Here is a 14,562-nt window from a genome sequence, read left to right as displayed (position 1 = left end):
GGGAGGATCCCACATGCCGCGGAGCGGCTGGGCCCGTGAGCCATGGCCGCTGAGCCTGTGCGTCCGGAGCCTGTGCTCCGCGACGGGAGAGGCCACAACAGTGAGAGGCCCGCGTACCACAAAAAAATAAAATAAAAATAAAATAAAGAAGGAGGGGGAAGAGAAAATTATTTAAAAAAAAAGAAAGCTGTTCAGTGTAGCATTATCTCTAATGTGAAGAAATGGAAACTAACCTTCCCTTATGAGAACGTTGATACAAATAAGTAGAAATCAAAACACTGCAAATAACCTATAAGATAAACCATTATCTTTAAACTCTCTAATAAATAATACCCATGTGAATATGTTTTAAAGAAATAGGAAATGAGCTAAATAAATAAATGATTCGTTCACACCACAGAATACTACACAGTAGCCAAAATGACTGAACTAATGTATCTGCATGTATCCACTTGGATAAATCTCAAAAACAATGTTCAGTGAAAAAAATTCAAAAGTATTTGTACAGTATGATATGTATGTATAATTTTAAAATAAAGTTGTATATATTATTTATGGATATATACATATGTATAAAGTACAAATACATACATGGGCATGAGAAGCATATAAGACAAGACTAATTAAGAGCATGGACTGTGGAGCTTCCTTACTTACCAGTTACATAATCTTTGATAACAAACAAAAAAAATCTGTGTCTCAGTTTCCTCATCTGTAAAATGGGATTAATAATAATGCCTACATTACTGGATTGTTGGGAAGACTGCATGAAAAAATGTACATAAAATGCTTAGTTCAGTGTCTGGCTAATTGTAAATGCTCAATAAACATTAGCTTACTAGATAAAATATTAATTTAGGAAAAAAAATATGTTCAACTATACAGGTAATCAAATGTAAGCAAAGTAAAATAAAATTGAGTTGTTAGTTTTGGCAAAGCTTTATCAAAATGAAAATACTGTGATAGTCTCCAGATCTTGGTGTGCATGCCCTTGTATAATGCCCTCACCTTGAACGTCGGCTGGACACAGTGACTTGCTGTAACAAACAGAATATGGCAACATCATGGGACATTTCTTCCAAAATGAGGTTATAAGAAGACTGAGGCTTCCTTCTTGGGTACTTTCTCTGTCTTGCTTGCTTGCTCTGAGGGAGGCCAGCTGCTGTGCTGTGAGCTGCCCCGTGGAGTGGCCTACATCACAAGGAATGAATGTGTCTGGTTAACGGCCAGTGCCTGAACTTGGAAGTGGATCCTCCCCGGGTTGAGTCTTCATTCAGCAGCTCTGGCTGACAGCTGAACTGTGTCTCATGAGAGCCTCCGAGCCAGAGACACCCAGCCCAACTTCCTGACCAACTGAAACTCAGAGATAACAAACGCTTACTGTTTTCAGCTGACAAATTGGGGTGGGAGGGTTACTTGTTATACAGCAATAGATAACTAATACACCCAATGTAGGCCAGGGCAGCTAATGCTGGTGTACGTATATAGTGTTAGTAAGAATGTGAATTGGAATTTCTAAAGAGCAATTTTGGCAATATTCCTAAAGATATTCACATTTTTTTTGTCCTAAAGAAATAAATACACAAAAATTGATGCATATTCATTGAACTATTAAATATAATAAATATAATAGTGAATAACTGGTAATAACGTACATGCCCAACACTAGTTGGAGAATTGTGATGTGATGTAATAAGAAACACATATTTTGTATTTTGTCTTTATCCCTGGTTCCCGGCCAGAGTTCCCACAGCCTTTGTAATTTCCTAAGTGATAAAAGTGCTAGGAGCATATTTTGTTCTAATATATGGTCTTTGACCCCAGTTCCTGACCCAGAGCCCCTGATGAACCTAATTTTTGGAATGTCCTAAGTGATACGAATATCTTCTTTTCTAATGAGGTAACTCTTGCTGGGCTCCTAGTTGGGGGCTGGTCTCCAGAAAGACCAAGCCATGATTAGAAGCTTGGGCTACTCAGCCCCGCCCCACCCCATCTTCGGTGGAGCGGGGGCTGGAGATTGAATTAATAATCCATTATGCCCATGTGATGAAGCCTCCATAAAAATCCCTAAAGCACAGGGTTTGGGGAGCTTGTGGGTTGATGAATACATGGAGGTGCTGAGAGGGTAGCATACCCAGAGGGGCATGGAAGCTCCGAACCCCTCCCCCACACATTATCTTCTGCATTTCTTCCATCTGCCTATTCCTGAGTCGTAGCCTTTTATAATAAAGTAGTAATCTAGTAAGTAACCTGTCTTCCTGAGGTCTGTTAGCCATTCTACCAAATTCTTGAACCTGAGGAGGGGTCATGGGAACCTCCGATTCATGACCAGTTTGTCCGAAGCACAGGTGACAACCTGGACTTGCACTTGGGGTCTGGAGTGGGGAAAGGTATTCTTGTGAGACTAAGCCTGTAACTTGAGGGCCCTGATGCTATCTCCAGGTAGCAGAATTGAATTAAATCATAGGACACCCAGCTGGTGACACCCACAGAGAATTGGAGAATTGGTTGGTGTGGAAAAAACCCACACACATTTGGTGACAAGAAGTGAAATATTGGAGCACAGAGTGTTGAGAGTAAAGTAGAAAAAAGTAGGTTTTTTTATGGCCATTTGATAAAATCTTGAGCAGACTTTAAAATTCATGTGAAAATTCTAGTTAATGGTTTGTTGAAATGTTCACAATATAATAGTAACTATGTTCACAAATAAAAGTAATTGGGGCTGACCCTAATTTTTGTTTTATTTATTTGTTTACTTTTTAAAGGACTTGATAGAACTATACCAACATGGGGAATTCCCTAGTGCGGCAGTGGTTAAGAATTCGCCTGCCAATGCTGGGGACATGGGTTCCAGCCCTGGTCCGGGAAGAGCCCACATGCTGCAGAGCGACTAAGCCCGTGCGCCACAACTACTGAGCCCGCGTGCCACAACTACTGAAGCCCATGTGCCTAGAGCCTGTGCTCCGCAACAAGAGAAGCCACCGCAATGAGAAGCCTACGCACCGCAACGAAGAGTAGCCCCCGCTCGCCGCACTAGAGAAAGCCCGCGCGCAGCAACGAAGACCCAACGCAGCCAAAAATAAATAAACAAATAATTTTTTTTTTAAAGAAAGAAATATACCAATATGATAATGGTGATGGTCACCAAGTAATGGAATTATTAGGTGATGTATATTTTCTTAGTCATACTTTCCTGTAGGTTCTTTTTTCCACAGTGAATATGTATTATTTTTAATCTGAACTATTCTTAAGTACAAAATAATCAAATGTGGGCCTAGTACGATTCTTAAAACACATTTACCTTACCTATTTTTTCTGGGTCATATTTTTCAAATTCTTCTCTCAAATTTCTGAATCCTTCCAGTCACTTCTCAACATCAAGTAAATCTTTCTGTTCTTCCTCTCTTCTTGATATTTTCCAACACGGTCTCTAGATATGACTGAAAAGGAAAAATACCAAAGTAAATCTTGATTTAAAATTATATAAAATCTAGGGGTTCCCCGGTGGTCCAGTGGTTAGGACTCTGCACTTCCACTGTAGTGGGCAAGGGTTCAATCCCTGGCTGGGGAACAAAGATCCCACATGCCATGTGGCCCAAAATAAATAAATAAATAAAATAAAATAATATAAAATCTCAAAAAGGTAATTGGATTTGACCCTTTGAATAAAGTATGATTTTACTTCAGGAAATACAGAGTTAAATAAGTTTACATAAAAATCCAAAATGTATTTATATAAGTCTGGATTTCTTAACCCACGCTCCATGAACATCTGGGGGCTCACAAGTGGGTTTCAGGTAGTTCATGAAACTTTACACAACATATCAAGTATATGTGCCTCTTCCTTGGAAGAGAGTTCATAGTTTAAGTAGGTTCTCAGTCAGGGCTGTAATCAGAGTGACAGCTGTTCTGGTTCGACCAGCACTGTTGCTTTTAGCACAGAAAGTCCTGAGTTTAGGAACCTCTCAGTCCTAGGTAAACCAGGATGGTGGTGGTTACTCTATCTGAAATCCAAGAAAGACCGATGAAAAATAACACAAAGATTTAATTAAACTCAGTTGAATGCACAAGTAAAAATTAGAAGACTACTTCTTAAATCAGAATACTGCCATTTCTTCTTATTTAACCTATGTCCTGTAACCTATGTCCTGAGAATTATTTTGTGTATAAACCAAAGCTCCTGGTATCTTTCATACTCAGTTTCTAGACTAACTGCAATTTGCAAATGACCCCCGCCTTGTTACCGTGAACTTTTTTTACCTTTTGTCCTGTGTATTTGGTGGCTCCTGCATTACTAGGTTAAGGTAGGACTGCCCTGGCATGATCACCCCCAGAGTCAATCCCGAAGGGAAATGCATGCCATCACATAAGAATCCAGATCTGTGGCAGGATGGGGAACTCAGGTGCTCTCCATTGGGTTAGGTGCCGGGGCACTCCCAAATGGTGTATATTAAGCTAATTTCTGCCCTCATTGGGGGTAGGCTAGAAATCAGTAGACAGGACCCAGGAGAGGCCTTTCCATTTCTGCAGAATTCCATGTAAGGAAGGATGGGGCCTATGAACTCCAGAGATAAGCTCTATCTGATTAGGAGTACTCAAATTATGGTGTATCTTTTTATTTCTCTTTTGTAATCCATCGACCTTTGGTAAAGTTTTTTGAACCATCAGCTTTGTGTCAGCTGTGCCTCAGAGTATCATAGGGGGACTTTAGGCCACAGCTGGGGAGAGCAGTCCGTATGGAGGGCACAGTGGCAGCAGCAAGACTTAATGAGACTTTGATGCAAAAGTGCTTCTCAGGAACAGAGTCTCTGACTCCATCAAGGAGATTCTCTTTCCACTTTTCACCTTGGAAGTTCCGGTTTTGTTCCACTAAGAAAAGTGACTTTTGGACTTCCCTGGTGGCACAGTGGTTAAGAATCCACTTGCCAATGCAGGGAACACAGGTTCGAGCCCTGGTCCGGGAAGATCCCACATGCCGCGGAGCAACTAAGCCCGTGCACCACAACTACTGAGCCTGCTCTCTAGAGCCCATGAGCCACAACTACTGAGCCCGCGTGCCGCAACTACTGAAGCCCGTGTGCCTAGAGCCCGTGCTCTACAACAAAGAGAAGCCACTGCCATGAGAAGCCTGCGCACCACAGTGAAGAGTAGCCCCCGCTCACCGCAACTAGAGAAAGCCCACGCACAGCAACGAAAACCCAACGCAGCCACAAATAAATAAATAAAATAAATTTTTTTAAATAAAGAAAGGTGACTTTTATTATATGTTACTTTACAGTGTCAAATAATCAACGTAGGTAGCTTTCTTCCTCTGCTTAGTTTTTATACCTGAAACACAATAATTTTTTTTTAAAAAAAGAAAGGTGACTTTTATTATATGTTACTTTACAGTGTCAAATAATCAACGTAGGTAGCTTTCTTCCTCTGCTTAGTTTTTATACCTGAAACACTGGTGTTTTTGGATGATGCATTGTGATCTTCAATCCCCAATTTTTTTTTTTTTTGCGTTACGCGGGCCTCTCACTGCTGTGGCCTCTCCCGTTGCGGAGCACAGGCTCCGGACGCGCAGGCTCAGCGGCCATGGCTCACAGGCCCAGCCGCTCCGCGGCATGTGGGATCTTCCCGGACCGGGGCACGAACCCGCGTCCCCTGCATCGGCAGGCGGACTCTCAACCACTGCGCCACCAGGGAAGCCCAATCCCCAATTTTTTGAGTTCCATCTCTTTTGAGAACACCTATTCTGTTCTCATCATACCTGCATTAGTAGAAATGATACATGTGATGTAACATATAAGCTTTATAAAACTGACAAGTACATGATCTTGAGATGGCAAATGTGAGCCATGTGGGCCACAAATTTCGCCTCCTGGGCCCATACCAGCAACTTTATTAATCACAGCATTATTTCTGTTAAGCCCAGACTCAACCTCAGAAATTTTCACAAGTCCTACCAGACATTTATTTATTTTTGTGTTCACGAAATATATTTATTTATGTGTATATGTATATATATATGCACACACACATATACATATACATAATGGATTCGTCTATTCTTTCTATGTAAAAAATGAATAATTCTTTAAAAATTCTTTGGCAGGGATTTCCCAGGTGGCACAGTGGTTAAGACTCCACTCTCCCAATGTAGGGGGCCCGGGTTTGATCCCTGGTCGGGAACTAGATCCCACATGCATGCTGCAACTAACAGTTCGCATGCCCGGGAGATTTTTCAGTAGAGGACTGAAGCTTCGGCCCTAGAGTTCTCATCTGTCCTTCCTGCCAGCCTGCACTACAGATTTCAGACTCTGTGAGAGCTCCTACATTCCTAGAAAGAGTCTACATTCAGGAGGAAGTAATCCCAGAAATGGAAGAACAGGCAGATCAAGATGTGTAGCTCTGTGGCCGCCAAGTTGTGGTTTTTGACCGATCGTCGAATCGGGGAAGACCCTGAAAAAGAGATCTTACGAGCGTTCAAGGCCAAATGTAGTGAGGAGGAACTGGACTTGAGGGCTGTGGTGATAGATGAGGTGGTGCTAACAACTGAGCAAGGAAACCTGGGTCTTCGTATCAAAGGAGAACTAATTACTGCTTACCCTCAGGTGGTGATAGTGAGAGTACCAACCCCTTGGGTGCAAAGTGATAGTGACATCACCGTTTTGCTCCATCTAGAGAAGATGGGATGCAGGTTGATGAACCGACCTCAAGCCATCCTGAACTGCGGTAATAAGTTCTGGACGTTTCAAGAGTTGGCAGGTCATGGTGTTCCTCTGCCAGATACTTTCTCTTATGGTGGTCATGAAAATTTTGCTAAAATGATCGATGAAGCTGAAGTACTGGAGTTCCCAATGGTAGTGAAGAATACACGGGGTCATAGAGGCAAAGCAGTTTTCTTGGCTTGCGATAAGCACCATTTGGCTGATCTGAGCCATCTTATTCGCCATGAAGCTCCATACCTGTTTCAGAAGTGTGTTAAAAGTCTCATGGAAGGGATGTACATGTCATTGTTGTGGGAGGCCGTGCGTTTGGCACCATGTTACGCTGTTCAACAGATGCGAGGAGGCAAAGCAACTGCTCACTAGGTGGTGTACGGATGATGTGCTCATTGAGTGAACAAGGGAAACAGCTAGCTATCCAGGTGTCTAATATCCTGGGAATGAATGTGTGTGGCATTGACCTGCTGATGTAAGACAACGGCTCCTTCTGTGTCTGCGAGGCCAATGCAAATGTAGGTTTGATAAGGCTTGTAATCTGGATGTAGCTGGTATCATAGCAGACTATGCCGCCTCCCTTCTGCCCTCTAGCCGGCTCACCTGGCGTACGTCCCTGCTCTCCCCGGTGTCCATGGCCAGTGAGACTAGTGAGCCGGAGCTGGGTCCCCCAGCCAATACTGCTGACGACAACATGAGCGCAAGTTCCAGCTCTGTTGACCGCGACCCTGAAACCGCGGAGCGAGAGCTGCTCACCAAGCTCCCGGGGGGGCCCTATTCAACATGAACCAACTGCTAGCCAATGAAATCAAACTCCTGGTAGAGTGATTCCACCAGTAAATAATTAACGAACAAAACCCTCGTAAAACTTTCTTTTTCTTCTTTCCTTTTTTTTTAGACCCGGGAGATAGACAAGACCTTTGCTACTAAGATGTTACTGACTTTGATTTACAAATACTACAGATAGAGAGGCAGAAGAGGTGAGATACAGAAAAATGTCAGGCTCTCATAGTTACCCTTTTAAATTACTCAAAAATGTGTAGGCTCTCAGGCCACGAAGAACATAATTTTTTCATCGTCTCTTGCTTTTGTTTTTGTACAGCTGGTACAAATTTCAGAGTAGTGTAACTTCACATTGTGCTGTAATCCATGAGGAAGACATCTACCTAAATTATAATTTTTTTAATACAAATCTGAAAATTCAGCGTATACACTATTATCTAGGAGCTTTATATTCATAGTTATGAAATCTTGAGGAGCTCTTTTATTGACTTTTTCCCCCTTAATTTGGGTAGGAGGGCAACATGAATGTGACCCAATGAACGTTTTTTTAATGCTAAAGTTGGCATGTTTGCATGATAAAAGGGAAATGAACAGTATTCCAATGTCTGGCACACAAAATAACATTTACTCCATTGTACATACAATTGCACTAGTTAAAAATATGTGCATTGACTTGTATTTGTTAGTGTTTTAGCCTTTTTTGAAAGATATGTGCTCTGTTTATGCTGCTTTTTTTTTTTAATACATGCTAGTCTTAACATTCCCTGATCTATGCCTGCATCTTTAACAACGCAAAGTGAAGAAAATGCTACCTTTTTTGTTAACAAGTCACTGACTTGAAACATGTGCCTAAAGACATGAGGAGAAGAGCTGCTTCTTAGGCTTTTGTGTATATGTATGTTGTTTGCTTTTTTTCCTTTGGTTGTAGACTGTTCAGTGTGTGATTTATTCCATGCTACATGCTTTTCCTCTGCTTCTTGCTGTGCATTTTCTCCTATTACACATAGGTTTTGGGGTGGGGTGGACCAAACTTTTTTGTTTGGGGACTTATTTAGCAGTATTGAGTCTTTTATAGCCCTATTCTGAAGGCTTCAATATTCTACTCTTTATATTACTTTACTTCTGAATTTATAAAAGCCCCCAAACTGCATATAATATGAGCCTTTAAACATGGGTAAAACTATCCCAATGAATGGTTGCATTTAAAGCCTTCTATTTTTTTCCTTTTTTCTTTTGGTGGTTGGGCATTTAAAGAATAAGGACAAGGAAAAATATTTTTTGGCGGGAATCAAGGGTCTATAAGTTCCTAAGTATAAAGTTGAAGTGATTTCTAATACCAGAGTTATATATCTGCATTTTTCACATTTTAGGAGGGTGTGCGTGTGCGTGTGTGCATGCGCGTGCACGCTTGCATGTTTATGTGCTTTGCTTTCTGTTTACACCAACCAATCAAAAAGATTCTAGAAAATGGAGCATGATGGGAAACAGTTTTTTACTTTATAAAGAAAAAACAGGGCTTCCCTGATGGCGCAGTGGTTGAGAATCCGCCTGCCGATGCAGGGGACGCGGGTTTGTGCCCCGGTCCGGGAGGCTCAACGTAATTTTTTTAAGCAGCAAGTTCCATCTCCCTACAATCCTCTGAAGCTTTTTACCCAAGTCCTTTCTTGCCTCTCCAGCACTTTTTTCCTTCAGATGGACCTTAAACATAATTTCTTGGACACTACTAGAGAGACTTCGAGGCAATAAGATCAGTATTAACCAGCTCTAACAGACGTTTGATCATGCTTAACTTGCACAGTTTTCCCCCCATTTTAAAAAAGGAATGCAATAAAACTTTTTTCCGTAGAATTAAATAATATTAAAATGGAGTGAAAGGTTGATTGCTGACAAACAGAATAGTACCTCTGATCTGTGCAGTGTCTCATTTCACCTTAGAAAAAGATACATAAGAGGAGTTTCTAATTTATTTAAGGATATTCTCATCTCATCTAAAGAATTTGAGTTGTACAGGGTTATTGTGTGACATATTGTGGAATATATAAGTACCTCTGGCTCACTTGGTACTTCTTTTACTAAATGACCATACTTTGGAAGATGCACACTATTTGGGGTAGAGAAATAAACAAGGGAGAAGGAATCGCTTAATTAAATCATCATTCATACATGTGTAGAGACCATCTGGTTGCCACATAGATTATGATACATAAACTTTGAATAGCTACATATCACATGTATATAGATTAGTGAATTTTAAAACACAAATAGAACACCCTCTCTATCTGATGAAAAACTGTTGGGTGGGATAAGGCACCAGGAAAAATGTAGGTAGCCTTTTAAAAAAATTATCAAATTAACCAAGTACATTAGAAGAAACATCTGAGATTATTTCACTGTTAGTTTCACTCACTATCCATCTTTTGTGCATAAACACTATGTTGAAACATAGCCTTACCAAACTATTTCTGGATCGTACACTGAATGGACAGGAATGGACATCTTAGAGTTTAAAAACATGAATATCCTCTTGAATTCCCTCAAAAAGTAAGGTAAAGAATATGAGCAAACCATACTGGAAGAACCCAAATAAAATAGCCCAGATATTAAGTGAAAGTTAAATATATTTTCATATTGTTTAGTAACTTTCTTAAAATCTTTGCTATCATGAGAGGTAAAAATGTGTATTTATCAAATATGCATAGTTGTTATTTTATCATGCAAAAATCTGAATTATTGTAAAACTATTGTACATTGTTAAAATTGTAATTCTGAATTGTATTTAAAAGTAATTCTTTCTGATATTGTTTTTATGTCACCCATGATGAAAAGTGGACTATGTATATACACAAACACAAATACGAACTATTCCATTTAAAATTTTTAATAGTTATTTTCTTTTGCTTGGTCATTTCTGCTGGCTTTAACTCCACTGAACTTTGAAATATTTCTGTATATGCTATCAAATAAGAAAATACCCTGGAACATTAGAAAAATCCATCAAGAGACTTGCTTTCATCAAGCGCTTTATCAGACTTTTAAAAGGTATCGAAGGCGTTGAAAGAAGTAATTAACTTTCAAGATCATCTCTTCTTTTTCTCAAGAAGAAAACAAAGGAAAAAGAAATTCTCTTCACTCAGTGAGTCCCTAGTTTGGGGTCTGGGGCGCTTAGAGACATTGTGAAATCAAATCTTGTGTTACGTTTTTCTCCTGGCTCACTCTTTTTGAGAAGGTTTATGGGCTATACGGCTGGTGAGACACGATCCCCTCCTGAGAAAATGTAGGTGCTCAGACAGGTAACCTCTGCTGCTACTGTTTTTATTTCTTTGTTTGTTTCATTTATTTTATAATTTGTTTTTGTCGTACTAGGATATTTTTAAATGTAATATATTGCAGGATTTATAAACAGGTTCACTGCTTTCTTTCCTTTTTTTTTTCTTAAAAAACAAACAATTTCATTTAAGATACATTTAGGTACCTTTGAAGCTTGGATTTTGGAATGTTTCAGTAGCGGACAGAAATCTGCTGTTGGAATCTTCTAGTCTTCCAGGTTTAATTTGAAATGTTTTTAGTTTTGTTTTGGATTTTTGCATAGTATTTTATTTCCTTTATACCAATGCCCTTTTGCCATGCTGTTTTGGGGTGGCTGCCTAACTCTAGTGAAAATTCTTTCTATATTAACGAAAATGTGGTGTTTTAAATTCCTTAATGTTTTGCATTTTTAAAATTGTTTTTAAAGAAATAGTCTAACTGCTTTAAAAAAAAAAAAAAAAAGGAGTTTGCATGCCACGACTAAGGAGCCTGCCTGCTGCAACTAAAGAGTCAGCCTGCTGCAATTAAGGCCCGGTGCAACCAAATGAATAAATAAATAAATAAGTAAATATTAAAAAAAATTCTTTGGCAGACCATGTGTCCTGATCTGGGGCTTGAAAAGAACATATTATCACTGTATGCGGGACCACATATACCTTTACATACATAATTATGGAGAAGTACAACTAACTGTTCCTGCCTTGCCCTTAGAGGGCGACTAATAAACCTTTGGCTTGTTAGTGGGTTCATTCTGCCCTTCCTGATATCCTATATATATATATATATATATATATATGTGAATCATTTTTGGCTTGAAATCATGATCAGAAATGCAACATATGAAGAATCAGTACCAACATGGTGGTTGAATAGCACAAGCCCTGGAGTTTGACAGTGACTAGGCTCTGAATCTCTGTCCTGACTCTGCAGTTTGTAACTTCTATTTCTCTCTCTCTGAGTCTCAGTCTCTTCACTTATGAAACGGAAGAGATAACACTCACCTCACAGGGTTGTGAAGAAGTAAACGGTATATTGTATAAAGAGCCTAGGACAGAGTGTGGCAATTAATAGGCCCTCAACGAATGGCCTTCATGAACACCATGTTGGAACTAGACTAGGGCCGACCAGAGCTCGAAGCCGAATGTAACACAGGGGCAACAGCTGAGAGAAAATTACAAAGTAAGGCTAGGATTCATCCGTTCAACCAGCATTCACTGAGGGCCTACCATATGCCGGGTGCCACGCTGGGCGCTGGGGTCAGAAAAGAGAAGGGAGGAGGGAAAGCAGAGGGCAGGAGGTTCCCTACCCCTGGACCCTCCCTGTTATTACCTATGTGGATGGGTACGTTCACACTCAAGTCACCTGCTCGGATTCCTGGTGACGATTACAGGGACCTGGACAGCCAAGGAACTGACAAGGAAGATAAAATTAGGAGCCAAGACCTCACTAGTGAATGCTGCGTGGATGAGAAAACACGGACTTTAAAATCAGACAGACACAATTGTTTGTTTTTTAATAGTTTATCTGCTGACAGAAAAAATGTTAAATTTTTGGTAAAAAGCCCTTAGAGGGCGACTAATAAACCTTTGGCTTGTTAGTGGGTTCATTCTGCCCTTCCTGATATCCTATATATATATATATATATATATGTGAATCATTTTTGGCTTGAAATCATGATCAGAAATGCAACATATGAAGAATCAGTACCAACATGGTGGTTGAATAGCACAAGCCCTGGAGTTTGACAGTGACTAGGCTCTGAATCTCTGTCCTGACTCTGCAGTTTGTAACTTCTATTTCTCTCTCTCTGAGTCTCAGTCTCTTCACTTATGAAACGGAAGAGATAACACTCACCTCACAGGGTTGTGAAGAAGTAAACGGTATATTGTATAAAGAGCCTAGGACAGAGTGTGGCAATTAATAGGCCCTCAACGAATGGCCTTCATGAACACCATGTTGGAACTAGACTAGGGCCGACCAGAGCTCGAAGCCGAATGTAACACAGGGGCAACAGCTGAGAGAAAATTACAAAGTAAGGCTAGGATTCATCCGTTCAACCAGCATTCACTGAGGGCCTACCATATGCCGGGTGCCACGCTGGGCGCTGGGGTCAGAAAAGAGAAGGGAGGAGGGAAAGCAGAGGGCAGGAGGTTCCCTACCCCTGGACCCTCCCTGTTATTACCTATGTGGATGGGTACGTTCACACTCAAGTCACCTGCTCGGATTCCTGGTGACGATTACAGGGACCTGGACAGCCAAGGAACTGACAAGGAAGATAAAATTAGGAGCCAAGACCTCACTAGTGAATGCTGCGTGGATGAGAAAACACGGACTTTAAAATCAGACAGACACAATTGTTTGTTTTTTAATAGTTTATCTGCTGACAGAAAAAATGTTAAATTTTTGGTAAAAATTCATTTTAATAAAACTAATTTTAATAAAAGAGTAAAATAAGAAAAGTAATAAATGTAATTTCATTGCCCAGAGATAACTGATGTTAACATTTTGGTGTTTAGCATTCCTGTTCTTTTTCTGTGCATATTTTTAAATGGTTGAGATTATTATGTATATTATCATAATTAATTACTAATAACTATCAATTCATTATTATAATTAATATAATAGGTAAAAATATATCCTAACATCTTGTTCTTTTCACCCAACCTTATTACATGAACATTTTCTCACAGTTTTACAAACTTTGGAGGAAGGATTATTTTACCAGCTGTGTAATATTCCATCACATGGAAGCTCCACAGTTTACTGTTTCCTTAGCCATTTCCCCAGTATTGGTTACTAGGTTCATTTCAGGTTCTACCTGTTATGAATAACTCTCTAATGAAGAATTTTATTCAATAAGCTGTTCTCTATATTTCAAACTATTTTCTTAGAATAACTTTACATTAGTAGAATAACTGAGTCAGAGAGACTAAATATTTAAGCCTCTTGATAACATTTCCTTCCAAAAGTCTATAAATTGGTACTTTCTCCAATAATGTCTAGGAGTGCCGGGCTATGAGTTTGAATCTAATTCTACTTCTTATTGACTGAATGATTTGAGGCAAGTTATTTACCTCCTCTGAGCCTCAGGTTTGTCATCTGTAAAATGGAGATGCCTACCTAACAGATTTATAAAATTTAAAAGATGTGACATGTGTAACTTGGCACCAGTTCTGGTACACAGTCTAAGCTCCCAACCGAAATATTAGTTCCCTTCTCACTTTCCCCTATTGCTTTTTCCATTGTTGAGTAAAAAGGAAATACTAAACTTCACGTTTGTTCTATTTCCTATTAGTCAGTCATTTAGAGCATAGTTGAAACTTCTTAACCACAAGGCATCTGAAGTAGTTAACTGTACACATATAGGCACATTGTTTGTATCTGGTTTATAAAACCCACTAGATGCTGTGTCACTGAACTAGTAATAAATATTTGGTGCATCTGTTACTGTTACTGCATTTCTGAATAAGATTAGTGTTTTATATGTTTTTCTTTTTTTATTCTTATGCAAATTATTTACCATCTCTGTTCCCAGTTTCCCCATCAGAAAAATAAAGATAATACCTGTCCTATCTTATTTGTGTAATGAAAGCACTTCTTTTTTGTTTGTTTGTTTTGTTTTTTTGCGGTACGCGGGCCTCTCACTGTTGTGGCCTCTCCTGTTGCGAAGCACAGGCTCTAGACGCGCAGGCTCAGCGGCCATGGCTCACGGGCCCAGCCGCTCCGCGGCATGTGGCATATTCCCGGACCGGGGCACGAACCCGCG

At 39.9% G+C, this 14,562-nt stretch overlaps 1 long non-coding RNA gene and 1 pseudogene across 1 annotated transcript in view; one reads left to right on the top strand and one right to left on the bottom strand.

The window, feature by feature from the left end:
- Positions 1 to 5,274, bottom strand: part of LOC114484584 (uncharacterized) — a 7,720-nt gene extending 2,446 nt beyond the window's left edge. Inside the window, exons 1-2 of the long non-coding RNA XR_003677684.2 lie at positions 3,307 to 5,274; positions 1,009 to 1,191 (exon numbers count right to left, since the gene is read on the bottom strand). This is a non-coding gene — a long non-coding RNA (uncharacterized lncRNA). The remainder of the gene's footprint in view (positions 1 to 1,008; positions 1,192 to 3,306) is intronic.
- Positions 5,275 to 5,369: 95 nt separating this feature from the next.
- LOC102990547 (beta-citrylglutamate synthase B-like) lies at positions 5,370 to 7,597 on the top strand (annotated as a pseudogene).
- The last annotated feature ends 6,965 nt before the right edge of the window (positions 7,598 to 14,562 follow it).

This window comes from Physeter macrocephalus, chromosome 20 (genome assembly GCF_002837175.3).
Source record: "Physeter macrocephalus isolate SW-GA chromosome 20, ASM283717v5, whole genome shotgun sequence".
Taxonomy (NCBI): Eukaryota; Metazoa; Chordata; class Mammalia; order Artiodactyla; family Physeteridae; genus Physeter; species Physeter macrocephalus.
Note: the sequence above shows the minus strand (reverse complement) of the source record. Positions and strands in the feature narration are given on the sequence as shown.